This window comes from Nannospalax galili, unplaced genomic scaffold, assembly GCF_000622305.1.
Source record: "Nannospalax galili isolate Female #2095 unplaced genomic scaffold, S.galili_v1.0 scaffold192, whole genome shotgun sequence".
In the NCBI taxonomy this organism is placed as follows: domain Eukaryota; kingdom Metazoa; phylum Chordata; class Mammalia; order Rodentia; family Spalacidae; genus Nannospalax; species Nannospalax galili.
In genome coordinates, this window is record NW_008331810.1 from 1,170,295 (window position 1) to 1,184,670 (window position 14,376).

The 14,376-nt window shown below is 46.8% G+C and overlaps 1 non-coding gene and 1 pseudogene across 1 annotated transcript; one reads left to right on the plus strand and one right to left on the minus strand.

Annotated features, from left to right (window-relative positions):
- Positions 1-11,397, minus strand: part of LOC103728926 — a 107,782-nt pseudogene extending 96,385 nt beyond the window's left edge.
- On the plus strand, positions 7,970-8,073 carry LOC115069234. Its single transcript, XR_003848505.1, has one exon. It is a non-coding gene; the product is annotated as a U6 spliceosomal RNA (small nuclear RNA).
- Positions 11,398-14,376: the final 2,979 nt, after the last annotated feature.

A 14,376-nucleotide genomic window follows, 5' to 3' on the forward strand; every position in this document is an offset into this window, starting at 1 on the left:
AGGAGGAGAGGGAGGGGGAGGAGGGGAGAGGGAGGGGGGAGGAGGAGGAAGTGGCAGTTGAGGGGGAGGAGGACGAGGACAATTACAAGCACTAGGGTCAGACAACAGGTAATGATGGTAGAATGCTAGCTCCCAGGAAGAAAACCACAGCCAAAGCCCTGGTGTATAGCTCCTGCCAGCTCCATGGTGAAATTATTCCCACGACGGCCAATTTCAAGCTGTCGATAAACTCAATGGCAACATTCCTAAATACTCAGCGATCGTTTCTGTTTCCCAGAAGCCGCAGGAGCCAGCCTTCACTCAGTCGTTCTTAGTCACTAGTGCCTGCATCAGTCATCCATGTTCAGAGGCCTCAGCCAGCACCAATCAATCGCCAATAGAAAACTGGGAGCAACAGAAGAGGGCTGCTGAGACCCTTGAGACCCCCAAGGGCCCCCAGAATCACAGCTGTTCTTTTCGTCCGTTGAGAATATTCTCTCCCTTCTGGGAACAACCTTCCAAAAACCTAGGCAGTGCAAGAAGGATGGTGCCGGATGTTGACCTACGATGTTGGGTGGTGGTGGAGAGCCAAGAGCTGTGTGTGGACTGGAGGAGACAAACACAGGCAGGAAAGCACTATGAATCTGAGGATTGCCACTTAGAAGAAGGAGTCACTTTCTTTCACTCCAAAGATAAAGACTAGACCTGCTGAGCATGAGTCACAAAGACGGGAGTTGGGGGGATGGCTCAGAAGGTAGAGTGCTTTCTGTGCCGGCATAAAGACCTGAGTTCAATCATCAGAGCCACGTAAACAGCCACTTCTGACATCCGTGGGCATTGCACAATATGGGTGCACATATGTGCAGGCAATATACTCATACACATAAAATTAAAATATTTTTTTAAAGAATTAAGGGGGGCTGGAGAGATGGCCCAGCGGTTAAGAACACTAGTTGTTCTTGCAGAAGACCCAGATTCATATCCCAGCACCCACATGGCAGCTAACAACTGCCTGTAACTCCAGTCCCAGGGGATCTGACAGCCTCTTCTGACCTCCGCAGGCATTGCACAACATGGGTGCACTCACATACATGCAGGCAATACATGCATACACAAAAAATAAAAATAATATTTTTAAAAAAAAAGAATGAGGGAACTAGGGTGTCTTCCACATTCACTATGTGAGCTGCAGCCCACTCCCAGGGGTAAGCAAGAGACCCGTAGACAAGGCTGCCCATCTCTCAGGATTCCACATCTGCAGATAGCCCCTGTGCCTGGCTGCTCAGGCAAATGGCAGAGAGGAAGCAAGCTTCCCACCAGGTCAATGTGCTGCCTTTCAATGCGAGTGTTATTCCCAACTCCACCCCATGAGGAGAAGTATGTTCTACAAAGGCAGGAGAACTGTCAGGAAACCCCTGGCTCTTTGGGGAGTTGGGCAGCTTCCCTGCCCCTAGCTGAGATCTGTGTTTCCAAGGATTGTCTTCAGAGAACTCAGTACTCCTCCTTCAATGAGCTTGACCTGATATCTTAGCCTGTTTTCTGCTGCTATAACAGAATACCCGAGACTGGAAAATTTATAAAGAAAAGAGGTTTGCTCGTTGGGTATGGTAGCACATGCCTGTAATCCCAGCACTTGGGAGCCACAGGCAAGAGGATTGCAAGTCAAGGCCAGTGTAGACTACATAGAGAGGAGACCGTGTCTCCAAAAATAAAAAAAGATTAGCTGAAGAAGAGGAGGGAGAGGAGGAGGAGGACGAGAAGAAAAAGCAAGATGAGGAGGAGGAGGAGGAAGACAAGGAGAACGAGGAGGGGGAGGAGGAGGGAGAAGAGGAGGGGGAGGAGAAGGAGGGAGAGTGAGAGGAGGAGGGGGAGGAGGAGGAGAACAGGGAGGGGGAGGAGTGGAAGGAGGAGAAGGAAGAAGAGGAGGAAGATGAGGAGATATTATCTTAAAATATAAACAAAATCCACTGTAGATCATTGGGAAGATAAGCCCACAACGCCTACAAAAAAGCAAAACTGGGAGATTCGCACTGGACCCCGAATGGCAACAGAATATAAGAAAACTATGGAGTCGTGTGTGTCTTGAAAGAAAAGCATCTTTAACCTAAAAGCATACATCTGATTGTTTTTTGACACAAGAAAGAAATACTGCTATTCTCACAAATTTATCATTCCAAAGGATCTGTTCCACAAAGTGGTCTTTGAGCAAATTCTTGAAAGGTTTAATCTGGCCAGAAGTAAAAAAACGATTCTAAGAGAAAGATTGAATAAGTAAGAATCCATACAAATCTCACCCAAAAATGTTTTCAAAATTTACGAGTCAAAAATATTAGATTTTCAAGCTGGGAATGTAACTCCGTTGGTAGACTACTTGTCCCCATGCGTGGAACCCTGGGCTCCATCTCCAACACTGTATCAACTGGATGTGGCGGCACATGTCTGTAACCCCAGCACTTGGAAGGTCAGCAGTTCAAGGCTGGCCTCAACTACTGTGGCTCCATCTCAAAAGAGAAAAAGCTGGTTTTTTGCTCTCTTAGGTCCAATCCCTGGCAGCAGAGCCTGGGTGGAGAGATGTGGAAGAGGGCCACTGTTGGAAATCATCTCTGGGTGAAGACGGCAATGAGCAGGTAGGTATTGGGAAGCAAAGAGAGGCCAGAGAAAAAGGCGATGCCAAGATCGCTATGTCATTTGGACAAAAAGGCAAAGTAGTGAGGCTAAAACACTAAAAAGACAAAATGATGTGGAAGTAGGGCTTGGTTAAGTTAGGGTGAGGCAAAGTGGAACGACAGTGTCCAACCCCCGGCCACCACGTGCAGCCAAGGACGGCTATGACCACCGCCCAACACAAAATCATAAACTTGCTTTAACCTGACTGCACAGTGTGGTGGTTTGAATGAGAAATGTCTCTCATAGGCTCTTGTATTTGAACACTTGTCTCCAGTGGTGCTGTTTGTAAAGGCTTGGAAGGTGTGGCTGTGGTGGAGGAAGCGTGTCACTTGTGTGCGGGCTTTGAGGGTTCATAGCCTGGTCTCACTTCCAGTTGATCTCGGTCTACTTCCTGTGTGCACCTGGAGATGTGAGCTCTCATCTTCCTGTTCCAGCCGCCTCCTGTTGCCAGGCTTCCCCCATCACGATGGACTCTCTAGAGTCCTTCTGGAACCATAAACCCAAATAAACTCTTCCTTCTATAAGCTGCCTTGGTCGTGGTGTTTTATCACAACAGTAAAGTACCCAATAACACACACAGTTCTCAGGTCTGCACTGTGTAGAAGGCAGCATCATGCAGCAATGTCAAAAGGTTGGAGATGACTGGTTAGCTTTGGAACCAGCTGGACCCTGGTGGGAACCTGTCAGCCTTTTCAGGTGCAGCGGGGCTGTGCCCATGAAGGGCAGAGGCCACATATCTGGGAGGAGACATCCCTCTGCTGAAAGGCCACACAGCATGGACTCCGAGGCTGGGGGCTTCCTACAATGGACCAAGCCGTCCCCATCCACCAGCTCTCCCACCTGCAGGTCCACCCTGAGGTAAGGTTGCCAGATGCTTGTGCATATGTGAGGACTTTAGCTGATCACCCGCCCGAGACCCATTTGTTTTTTTATCCCAAGCCTTAAATGTATTCGGTCTTAGACTTCGGGATTCCATTTCCAGAAACTTCTCCTGCAGGCAGCAGCACTCAGAATAAAAAGTAGGATGGGGAAGCAGCTCCCTTCCCACTCGTTGCTGCGATGACTGTTCTCCCTACATCAGTCCCCCAAACAGAACCCAGCCGTTGAGAACTCACACACCCGGATCTGTATTCCTGGGAGAGCTTGTCTGATGAGTCCTGTGTATGCTGGAAATAGACACTTGACTGTATAAGGGAATTCTTCCTGAAGGGTCTGTCCAAATCTGTAAACAGACAGCCCTGAACAAATACCAACAGAAATACTCACATGTGGACTCACACAGAAGCCCTTTACCAGGAGGCAGGGGTGGGGGCAGGGAGGAGGAGCAAGGATCTTTGATCTAGAATGTTCCTGCTCTTTTGTAGCAATGAGATGGCATCTCTAGCATTCAGAGACTGTAGACTGAACAGGGGTCTGCATAGCCCAGGGCTGCCCCAAGGGTCCACGGAAAGCCCTCCACTTCCCACAGCACACACCAGATAATGGCATGTGCATCTAACCCTCTTTCGTCTTATGCACTTTATTTTTATGTGTATGAGTGTATTGCCTGCATGTGTGTAAGTGCACCCATGTCATGCAGTGCCCATAGAGGACAGAAGAGGGCGTTGGAGCCCCTTGAACTGGAGTAACAGACATTTTTTAGCCACCATGTGGGTTCTGGGATTTGAACCTGGGTCCTCTACAAGAGCAGCCAGTGCTCTTAACCACTGGGCCATCTCTCCAGCCCATTGTCCTGTGCACTTTGTATCCACTGAAGAAGAGGGGTCTGGGCACTTGCTTTCCACTCTGGGGTTCCGAGGCATTTGAATTTTGAACTTTAAAACATTAACTTTTTCTGGGTGTGGTGGTACATGCCTTTAATCCCAGCACTTGGGAGGCAGAGGCAGGCCAATCTCTGAGATCCTGTCTCAAAAAGACCAAAAAAAAAATATATATATATATATTTAACTTTTGTCTGTGTCCTTCAGGTAAGCAACTGTCTTCTAAGATATTCTAGAACAACTTCCCAGTGTCAGAGGGCCATCTCCTCCAGAGCACAACACACCACCCTCCCCAACAACCCCAACATAGCATGCACACGCGCGCCGACACACACACACACACACACACACACACACACACACACACACACACAGGGAAGCTCTTTGCCACACTGTCAGGACCCCTCCCACAGCTCTTCCAAGGCCAGCTCCAGGGAAATGTCAGATCTCCAGGCCACACTTGGGACTCAATGGCCTCAGCATTCACTTATGGGTAGGTCCTGGCTCTGTTGCTACTACCTGTTGCCAAGAGGCCCTCACTATGTAAGGATGGCATCCACCTTCCTAGGACGACTTGGGAGGTTGTGGCTGCCTGCCTGGGGTGCCAGCCAGGTCCCCAAACACCTGTATGTACTCAGTGCCTCCCCTACAGATCTGCTGCTCAACCCATCTCTTCATCTACAACTCTCCCATTTACACCCACCGAGTGGGTACAGACCTACCTCACTGACTTCTAATTCTGAAAGCAAGCTGAAGCTTACATGCTGAACTCTTCAGCCACAGTCCCCAGTGCACCACAGACTCATGGCAAGTCGCAGCAAGAATGTAAGCCATCTGGCAAAAGCTGTTCAAGCTCCTGTGCCTCTCAGCACAGCTGTTCCACACCCGGGATATTCCCAGCCCATATTAGTGCAAGAACCCCATCCACACCAGCTCATTGGAAAATGGCCTGGGACCTTCCGCTGGGCCTGTGGCCTTTGCAGGGGAGGGTCATAGCTTGTGGGCAGGTTGGAGCGAGGTCCAGGAGCCCAAGTATTGCAGATGTGGTAGTCCCCTTCCCAGCCCACCCACTGAAAGGATGGTTCTCAGAGAGTTCACCACCACCACCAGGGACATTTGACAGTGTCTGGGGGTATCTTTGGTTGGCATGACTAGGGGGAGGAGAGGGATGCCACTGGCATACAGCAGGCGGACCCTGGGAGGCTGCTTAGCCCCCTGCAGTGCACAGACAACCACAAGGTGAGGGACAGCCTAGTTCCACCTCTAGTGCGAAGGGCAAATGGGGGTGCAGTGACTGCTTTTCCAAATTAGCTCAAGGTTTGGAATAGACACGTCTGAGGGAACCTCTGCAGCAGTGTGAGGGTACACGGCCAGCACAGAGGGAACGCACAGTGGTGACAGTGTGCCTGGGACAGGACCCTTCCTTCATTGGCGGGTGGCAATTCTGGGTGCCTCCTGCTTCCCACCAGCTGCCATTCACATACTATCACCCCCCAGACACACGTGGGAGCAACACACCATCACCCCCGCCCCAGACACACATGGGAGCAACCAATCCAGTGCTGTTCTGCACAGCCACCAGGCAAGGTGAACAAACAGATGCCTGCCTGTCTTTCCCTAAAGGCAAAGTCTAATTTAATGTTCCTTTTAGCCGCTGAGGTAACTTCATTATTAGCAAGAAACTGATGAGCAAAGGTCAATGTAGTGGAAATGAACAAACCATGTTATCTACAGCCAACATTAGCTGTGAAAATAGATCGTGGAACTACATTTTACCCAACAGAGATTTATTTGGCTTTTGCTTGATAATGCCTAGAATTTATCAGATTCCATGGGAGGCTTGAAATAAATACAAGCCACAGTCCCTACCAAGAAGTAGCTCTGTGTGTTCAATTTCTTTTTCTTTTTTTTTTTTGCAAGTGATTTCTAAATGATTGCTCTACTTGTCATTTTAGACACACTGAAGCCTCTTACTGTTTTGTATATTAAATCAAGTCATTCAGATGCAAACCAACTAAATTTCACAATTTTCTCTGGCTGTTCTGCATCTAAAGATTCAGATGCTGGAGGGACGGCTCAACAGTTAGGAACACTGGCTGCTCTTGCAGAGGACCTAGGTTCTGTTCCCAGCACCCACGTGGCACCTAACATCCATCTGTAACTCCATTTCCAGGGTATACGACACTCTCTCCTGACCTCCATGAGCACTGCATGCACATTGTGCACTTACGTTTACACAGGCATACCCAGGGCTGGAGAGACGGCTCAGAGATTAAGAGCACTGACTGCTCTTGCAGAGGACCCAGGCTCAATTCCCAGCATCCACAAGGTGGCTATGAAATGTCCTTAATGCCAGTTCCAGGGGACTCCGATGCCCTCTTCTGACCTCTGCGGCGTTGCACGACACAGGTGCACTCACGTGCAGGCAATACACTCATACACATAAAATAAAAATAATTCATAAAATACATTTTTTTCTTTTTTTTTTGGTCTTTTTGAGACAGGGTCTCTCTGTAGCCCCAGTTGTCCTGGAACTCACTATGTAGACCAGGCTGGCCTTGAACTCACAGAGATCTGCCTGCCTCTGCCTCCTGAGTGGTGGAATTAAAGGCATGTGCCACCACGCCTGGCCCATAAAATATTTTTTAAAGTAACACACACATACCCATAAAAATAAAATTGAATAAATCTAGAAAATTGTTTAAACCCAATAATAAAAATTCTGAGTAACACCAGAAGGCGCATAACAAAACAGTAGATCTCCATCCACTTTCCACTCTCTCCACTGTCAACCATCTATGTATATCCTGTGTACGTGTGTGTGGTGTCTGTAGGCCAGAGGCCAGCGTCCAGTGTCTTCCTCCATCACTCACTCCAGCTTATTTTTTGAGGCAAGTTCTCTCACTGAGCCCGGAGTTTGCTGATACAACTAGGCCAGATGGCCAGCACACCAGAAGGACCCTCCAGTCTCTACCTCCCCAGTACTGGGATACAAGTATGTACCACCAAGCCTGGCCTTTCCCATGGGTACTGATGATTAAACGCTGGTCCTCCTGCTTGAAGGCAAGCACTGTACAGACTGAGCCCGCTCCCCAGCCCCAGTTTAGTATACTAGCATACACGGTTTTCTGAACTGTAATTGTGCTACATATCCATTGCTATTATAAGTTGGTTTTGTTTGGGGTTTCTTGTTTGTGTGAAAATAGAATTTAGAGGTTGGAAAGATGACTCAGTAGTTAAGAGCACTGGCTGCTCTTGCAGAGGACCCAGGATCAATTCCCAGCACACACATGGTGGCAAACAACTGCCCATAACTCCAGTTCTAGGGGATCTGACACCCTCTTCTGACTTCCACAGGCATTATATGACACAGGTCATACTTACATATATGCAGACAATATACTTATACACATAAATAAAAATAATAAAATATTTAAAACACAGAAAATAGAATTTAGCATTTTACCCTCTCAACTCATTCATTTTAACTGTATTCATGCCACTGCACAGCCATTGATATCACCCACCTCCAGAATTTTCTTACCTTATAAGACTGAAGCCTTGTGCTCACTTCAGCACATATACTAAAATTGGAACGATACAGAGAAGATCAGCATGACCCCAGTGCAAGGATAACACACTCATTTGTGAGCCATTCCATTCTATTTGGATGGGAAGGGGGTTCCCAAGAGACGCAGGACGCTCTCTGTACCCCTTTAACGACCCATGCTGCGACCGTAGCTTCTCAGCTTCCCTTCCGGCTTTCTTGCTAAGAAGTTTTACCTGCCACACCCCAGAAAGAGGGGTCAATAAAGCCATTGACATATTGAACAAAATTAATTAAAAAAACTCAAGCCCTGTCCCCATTAGACAGTGACTTTCTATGACCACTGCTTCTGTCTCCACAAACTTGTCTACTCTAGACATCTCATAATTTGAATCGTACAGCGTTTGTCTTTTTGTGAATGACTTATCTTTATTACACTTTAGTGTGTGTGTGTGTGTGTGTGTGTACATATGTATGGGATTTACTAGATTGGCTTACACACTGGGTAGTCCAACAATGGTTGTCTCACGCTAGCAAAGCTAAAAATCCAATAGTTTCTCAATCCACAAGGCTGGATGTCTCCACAGCACCGATTTGGAGCTGGAGCACTGAAGGATTCCTGGAGAACTGCTGGTCTTCAGTCTACACTGGAAGCCTGAAGAAACGGGTTGTAATATCAGTGAAGGGACATTGCAGCCACAGACAGGACTTTCCAGAGAGAGTGAAAGCAAGCAGCAAAAAGCTGTTTCCTTCTTCTACGTCCTTCTATCTGGGCTGCCACCAGAATGTGCCACCCACATTTAGGGCAGGTCTTCCCGCTTTAGATAATCTGATCAAGAAATTAAAAGGGAAAACTTCACCTTAGCCCCAGATATTCTATCACTGGTGAAGAGTTCCTTACAATTTACCTACTTCGAGAAAATTATGATTATTCATATATTTAAAATTTGGAACTACATAGCATATTTGCACATGAGAAGAATTTATGCTATTGTATGCCCAATGTATACTTTTATATTCTGTGTATGTACGTGTTTTCAAGAAGACACACAGGATTATATTCTTATCAACAGAATGGGACATAAGAAAGTTCCAGCCAGGCCCAGGTGCTCATGCCTGTGATCTCAGTCCTTTGGAGGTTGAGTCAAGATCACAAGTTTGAGGCCATCCTGGACTATTTTAGCAGATATCTCAAAAAAAAAATGGAGATGGGGCTGGAGATGTAGCTCAGTGGTATACCACTTGCTTAGTGTGGGTAGAGCCCTGACTTTGATCCTCAGTACTGAAAAAGTTTCCATACACTAGGGCCAAACTTGAGAATAAGCCTTTTGACCTTGCTAGTCAAACACAAAAAGTGTTTCAGAGAAAACAGACCCTGCTCCCCTTGCAATAAGATGCAGCGGCTGATCATCTTTTAGGAAGCTATTGTATTTATTTTCTTACGATGAGCCCTTGTTTGTCAGTTGTTTTGATTTTTCTTCTTTAGACAGTATGGTTTGTTTGGATTTTTTTATGTGTATGAGTGTATTGCCTGCATGTAGGTAAATGCACTTGTGTCATGCAATGCCCGTGGAGGACAGAAGAGGCTGTCAGATCCCCTGGGACTGGAATTACAGACAGTTGTTAGCTGCCATGTGGGTGCTGGGATTCGAACCCGGGTCTTCTGCAAGAACAACCAGTATTCTTAACCACTGAGCCATCTCTCCAGCCCCCTGGTTTGTTTCTTAAGGAAATTGGTAGGCTAGCTGCTCTCGCAGAAAATCTAATAGTGATCCCAAATCTTATCTAATTTTATTTTTGAGATTTCATCTAAGGATTATCTTTGCATTAGTGCCATCTCTCCAAGTTCTCCTTCATCCCCTCCCATGTTCCCCTGCTTCCTCTCAATCTCGTCTTTTTGATTATTGTTACTATACATACATTTATATATATATGATACACTGAGTCCCTTTAGTGGCACACCTGTGTACCTGTGTTTCAGGCTGCCCACTCAGGATTAGATAACCTCTCAGGGACCTCATCCCTAGAGAAACTGATTCTCCTCCCTCCACATCCACTGATTGTCTGTAGCTCTTCGTCTTGCGGTGGGATCCAGTAACATTCCCCATCTACCTTGGTATGTCAACTGTTTTTGTCAGTGTGCAGATCTTGTTAGACGACCACACTGTGGAGGTTTCATGGGCACGGCCTCCCTGCCATGTCTAGAATGCAGTAACTAGCAGCAGGTGTCTGGTCCTCTGGTTCTTGCTCTTTCCACCCCCTCTTCCTTAATGTTCCCAGAGCCTTAGAAGTAGAGATTGCATTGTAGATGTGTCACTCAGGACTGGGCATCTCACAGACACTTATTCTCTGTATTTGACCAGTTGTGGAACTTTGTAATAGTCTCCAACTGCTGCCAAAAGAAGCTTCTTTGATGAGTTCAGCATCTTAAATGTTATGAGTGACTATTTCCTCACCTACCACACTCCAAAGTTGAAGACCCAGGGCCCCACCAGGTGGGCTGGCTGTACATCACCCCTCACGGTCAGCTTGAGTCATATTTAGGGTAGAGATATGGTTTGGATGTATCCCCTAAACTTGGCTCCCAGTATAACTGTCCTGCCAGGTGGACCTACAAGAGGAAGGTCTCTGGGTCACTGGTGCTCCACCTCCATGAATAGGTTAAGCCACTTGTATATAAATGATTCATGGTTACTGGGGAGCGGCCTTGTGATGGGAGTGGCAGTTGGAGACTCGATCTGTCTCTGTGATGCCAGCACATGTTGACACAACACAAGGTCCTCACAGCACCAGCTCCATGTTCATGCACTTCCCAGAACCATGAGGCAAATAAACATCAATTCTCTATAAATCACTCAGATTGGAGTATTTGGTTACATCAACAGAGAACTCAGACAGGTACTCCCTCCATCCTACTTCCTTACCGTGACCGATGACATTGTTCTTGTCTGCAATGTCGATTCCTCCATGGTCTAGCTGCAAATGGGAGACAACAGGGAGGCATGACCTACCCAATACCCTTGGCCTGGAATGACCCACAGCATGCTGTTGTCTTGCCATTAGAATTTATTCATAAGGCCACGTCTGATGCCAAGTAGGCCAAGCAGTGAAGTTGAACTACATATCAGCTAGCTGTCCTGCCTAATGTTATCACAAATGCATAGTCAAAAACTAAACATTTCTTATCTCACATTTTCCATGGGCCAAGCACTTGGTATGGTTTAACTTCATCCTTTGGACAGGTGTAATCAAGGTGTTGGTTGGCCTGGGTTCCAGGAACAGCTTCAGGCCCCACTGCTATTTCCAGTTCTCTTGCCTCTTCTCCACGTCTTCAGTGACTCCCTCTACTGAGGTCTTCAGCACCCCCACTCCAAAGTCATCCATGAGGTCTGGCGGCAGCTTGTTCAAGCTCCAGTTAAGGCTGATGTTCTGATATCCTCCCATGAACCACCAGTGCTCTTCATGATGCATAGAACAGAGAGTTTTTTCCATAGGCTGTTGATATCTTCTACCCAGACCCACCAGAGGAATCACGGTCTGTGGCAGCTGTAGCTTTACAAGATGTATTTCCTAAATAATACCAAGTGAGTGTTGAAGTGACTCCTTGATCTACAGGATGCAGAATGGTTATTGTGTCATCAGCCATAAAAACAGCAGCAAACTCAGCATACATCTCCACCTCAGCTCTTGGAGACTGGTACTTTGTCAATGGGCAGTATGTCAATGAGGACTTTTTTCAATGGTCTCTTTGAAAAGAATCTTGTTCTTTCATCAATGATGCATTTGTCACTTTTCTGTTGCTCTGATAGAAACATCATGATCGAGGGAACTTATAAAAGAGTTTATTTAGTTTATGGTTCTAAAGGGCAAGAGTCAGTCCATCATGGCAGGAGGCATGGTGGCAACGGCAGAGGTGGCTGGTGGAGGAGCGGAAGCTAAGCTTCACATCTTCAAGGAGGCACAGGAAACAAGACTGAAGATCTGGCAAGGCTTATGAACTCTCTAAGCCTGTCCCCAGTGACACACTTCCTCCAGCATGGCCACACCTTCTAAGACCTCCCTAAACAGTGCCACCAACTAGGGACAAAATGCTCAAATACTTGGAGCCTGTGGGGGATATTCTCATTCAAACCACCACAAAATGGGCTTAAATTTAAGCCACGTTGCAAAAGACTTACTGTCATCTAAGCATTCCATTTGCACACCACACATAGCATGGACTGGGTATAATTCTTAAGGCACTACGACATTCAGAATGGTCAGCGAGCATCAGCTTCGACCTAAAGTCACCAGCTGCAATCACCTCTAACAAGAGTCAACATGTCTGTGCTGACCAGGGATTGACTTCTTTCCTCTGTAGCTATGATAGCCCAAGGTTCCCCGGCCTTCCAACAGAAGGCTCTTTGCTCAACACTGAGCATTCATTATTAGGTGAGGCTAGCTTCTCCAGTCGTTCTAGATGGATATTCTGGAGAGCTTGCTACACTGCAGTCTCTGCACCAGCACCTGCTGCTTCACTCCTATGCTAATGCTTTATGACGACTAGTGCTATCGACTTGACTGGATTCAGAATCACCAAGGAAACATATCTTTGAACGTGTCTGTGAGGGCACTGCCAGAAAGCTTTAACTGAGGGGGAAGACCCACCCTGAATGTAGACAGCAGCATCCACGGGTTAGGGTCCTGAACTGAGTAAAAAGCGGAGAGAAGGTGAACGGAGCACCAGCACTCGTCTCCCTCTGACTCCTGACGATGGCAAAGCGTGAACAGCTGCCTCCTGCTCCTGCCACCACAGCCACAGCTGTTCTTGTCATCGTGCCTTCCCCACCATGATGGGTTTCCATCCTGGAACCATGAGCCAGAATAAACACTTCCTTCCTTAAACTGTTTTTTATCAAGAAACTAAGAGACTAAGACAGAAAATTGGTACCAAGAAGTAAGGCTGTTGCTGTGGTAAACCTGACCATGTGGTGCGTAGGTCTTTGGAATTGGCTTGCAGGAAAAATGTGGACAAGCTTGGAGCTATGGGCTAGAGAAATCCTACAATGCTGTAAAGACAGCCTAATGTGTCATTTTTGTGGGATTTGGGGAGAAATCTTGTCATTCTCATGACATTCTTGCCATGAGCAGTGAAGACAGTAGAAGCCAGGCTCAAGGTTCCAAAGAGGAGTGACAACTCTTGAGAGCTGGCTACAAACTATTCACGTTATATTATAACAAAGAATCTGGCTGTGTTCTGCCTGTATCCAGAAATTGTGAGTGAGGGTGAATTCAAAAGTAATGGACTAAGTTGCTTGGAAGAGAAAATTTCAAGACAATGTAGCATGCCGGTTGTGGCACCGTTACTGCTCACTGTTCATTCTATAGTGAGAAAGAGAACAGAATCAGTTGTCAGTGAGGAAGGGAGTGTGAGAGCTGAAAGTCATAGACAAGGCCTGTGTGGAGCACGAAGCTAAAACTGTGTAAAAGATTTATAACATTGAAGAGAAAACTTGGGCTCCCAGCTCTGACAGTCATGGACTGCTCTCCACCTCATTCAGATAAGCTGCTTTTTGCAGTGGGCATCGGTCACTAGAGAGATACATAGCTGGTCAGAGTGCTGAGATAAGAGACTGCATGCTAAACAGGACACCTATAATAACTGCCTTCACCAAGGAGCATTGCAGAAGAGGAGGTGGACAGAAGGTAAGAGCTGGGGGCTGGAGAGGAGTGTTATGGGGTGCTGTCTTCTGGACATGCAATTGCAATCATGAACTCTCAGCAACTGTGGTTACCTGCATAAGACCTATCCAAGCTCAAATAAGGCAAAAGCCCAACGTGGCTGGGATAGGTGATCTCCGGCCCACACCCAGACGGAGGAGCTATTGGCAATGGACAGTTTCTGAAGGAGGGAGAACCATTCTTTATGGAGGATATGGTGACTGGTAGGTTTCCCATGCTCCTGTGGATGGCCCTATGCCCATGTACATATGGGCAATACTAACTAGACCTAGCGTGTTATCAAAAAAATAAAGAAGACATGAAGTTGGGGGGGGAGAAAGGGGACTATGGAAGGTGTTGAAAGATGGAAAGGGGGGAGATATGATTAGATTTCATTGTATCCATATATGAAATTCTCAAAAATAAAGAAAAATTCTAAAAGAGGAAACTCATGCTCTACATTTGAAAAGAGAGAACTTGCGTTGAGGGAAGCCATTAAGGGGTTCATTGCTTGAAAATAATTGCTTAGAGAATTTGCAACCAAAAAGGTATACAAAGGTCCCTACAAACGTGATAGGAGGGGCTGGATTACATCTTGAGCTACTATAAGCCACACGAGGCTGGTTTTGCAAGCACACAAGATTCAAGGGTGAAGAGATCACGGAGGCTTGTGCCTAGGTTCTGGAAAGCACTGGAGCCAGCCGGTATGTCAGATTCCTGCAA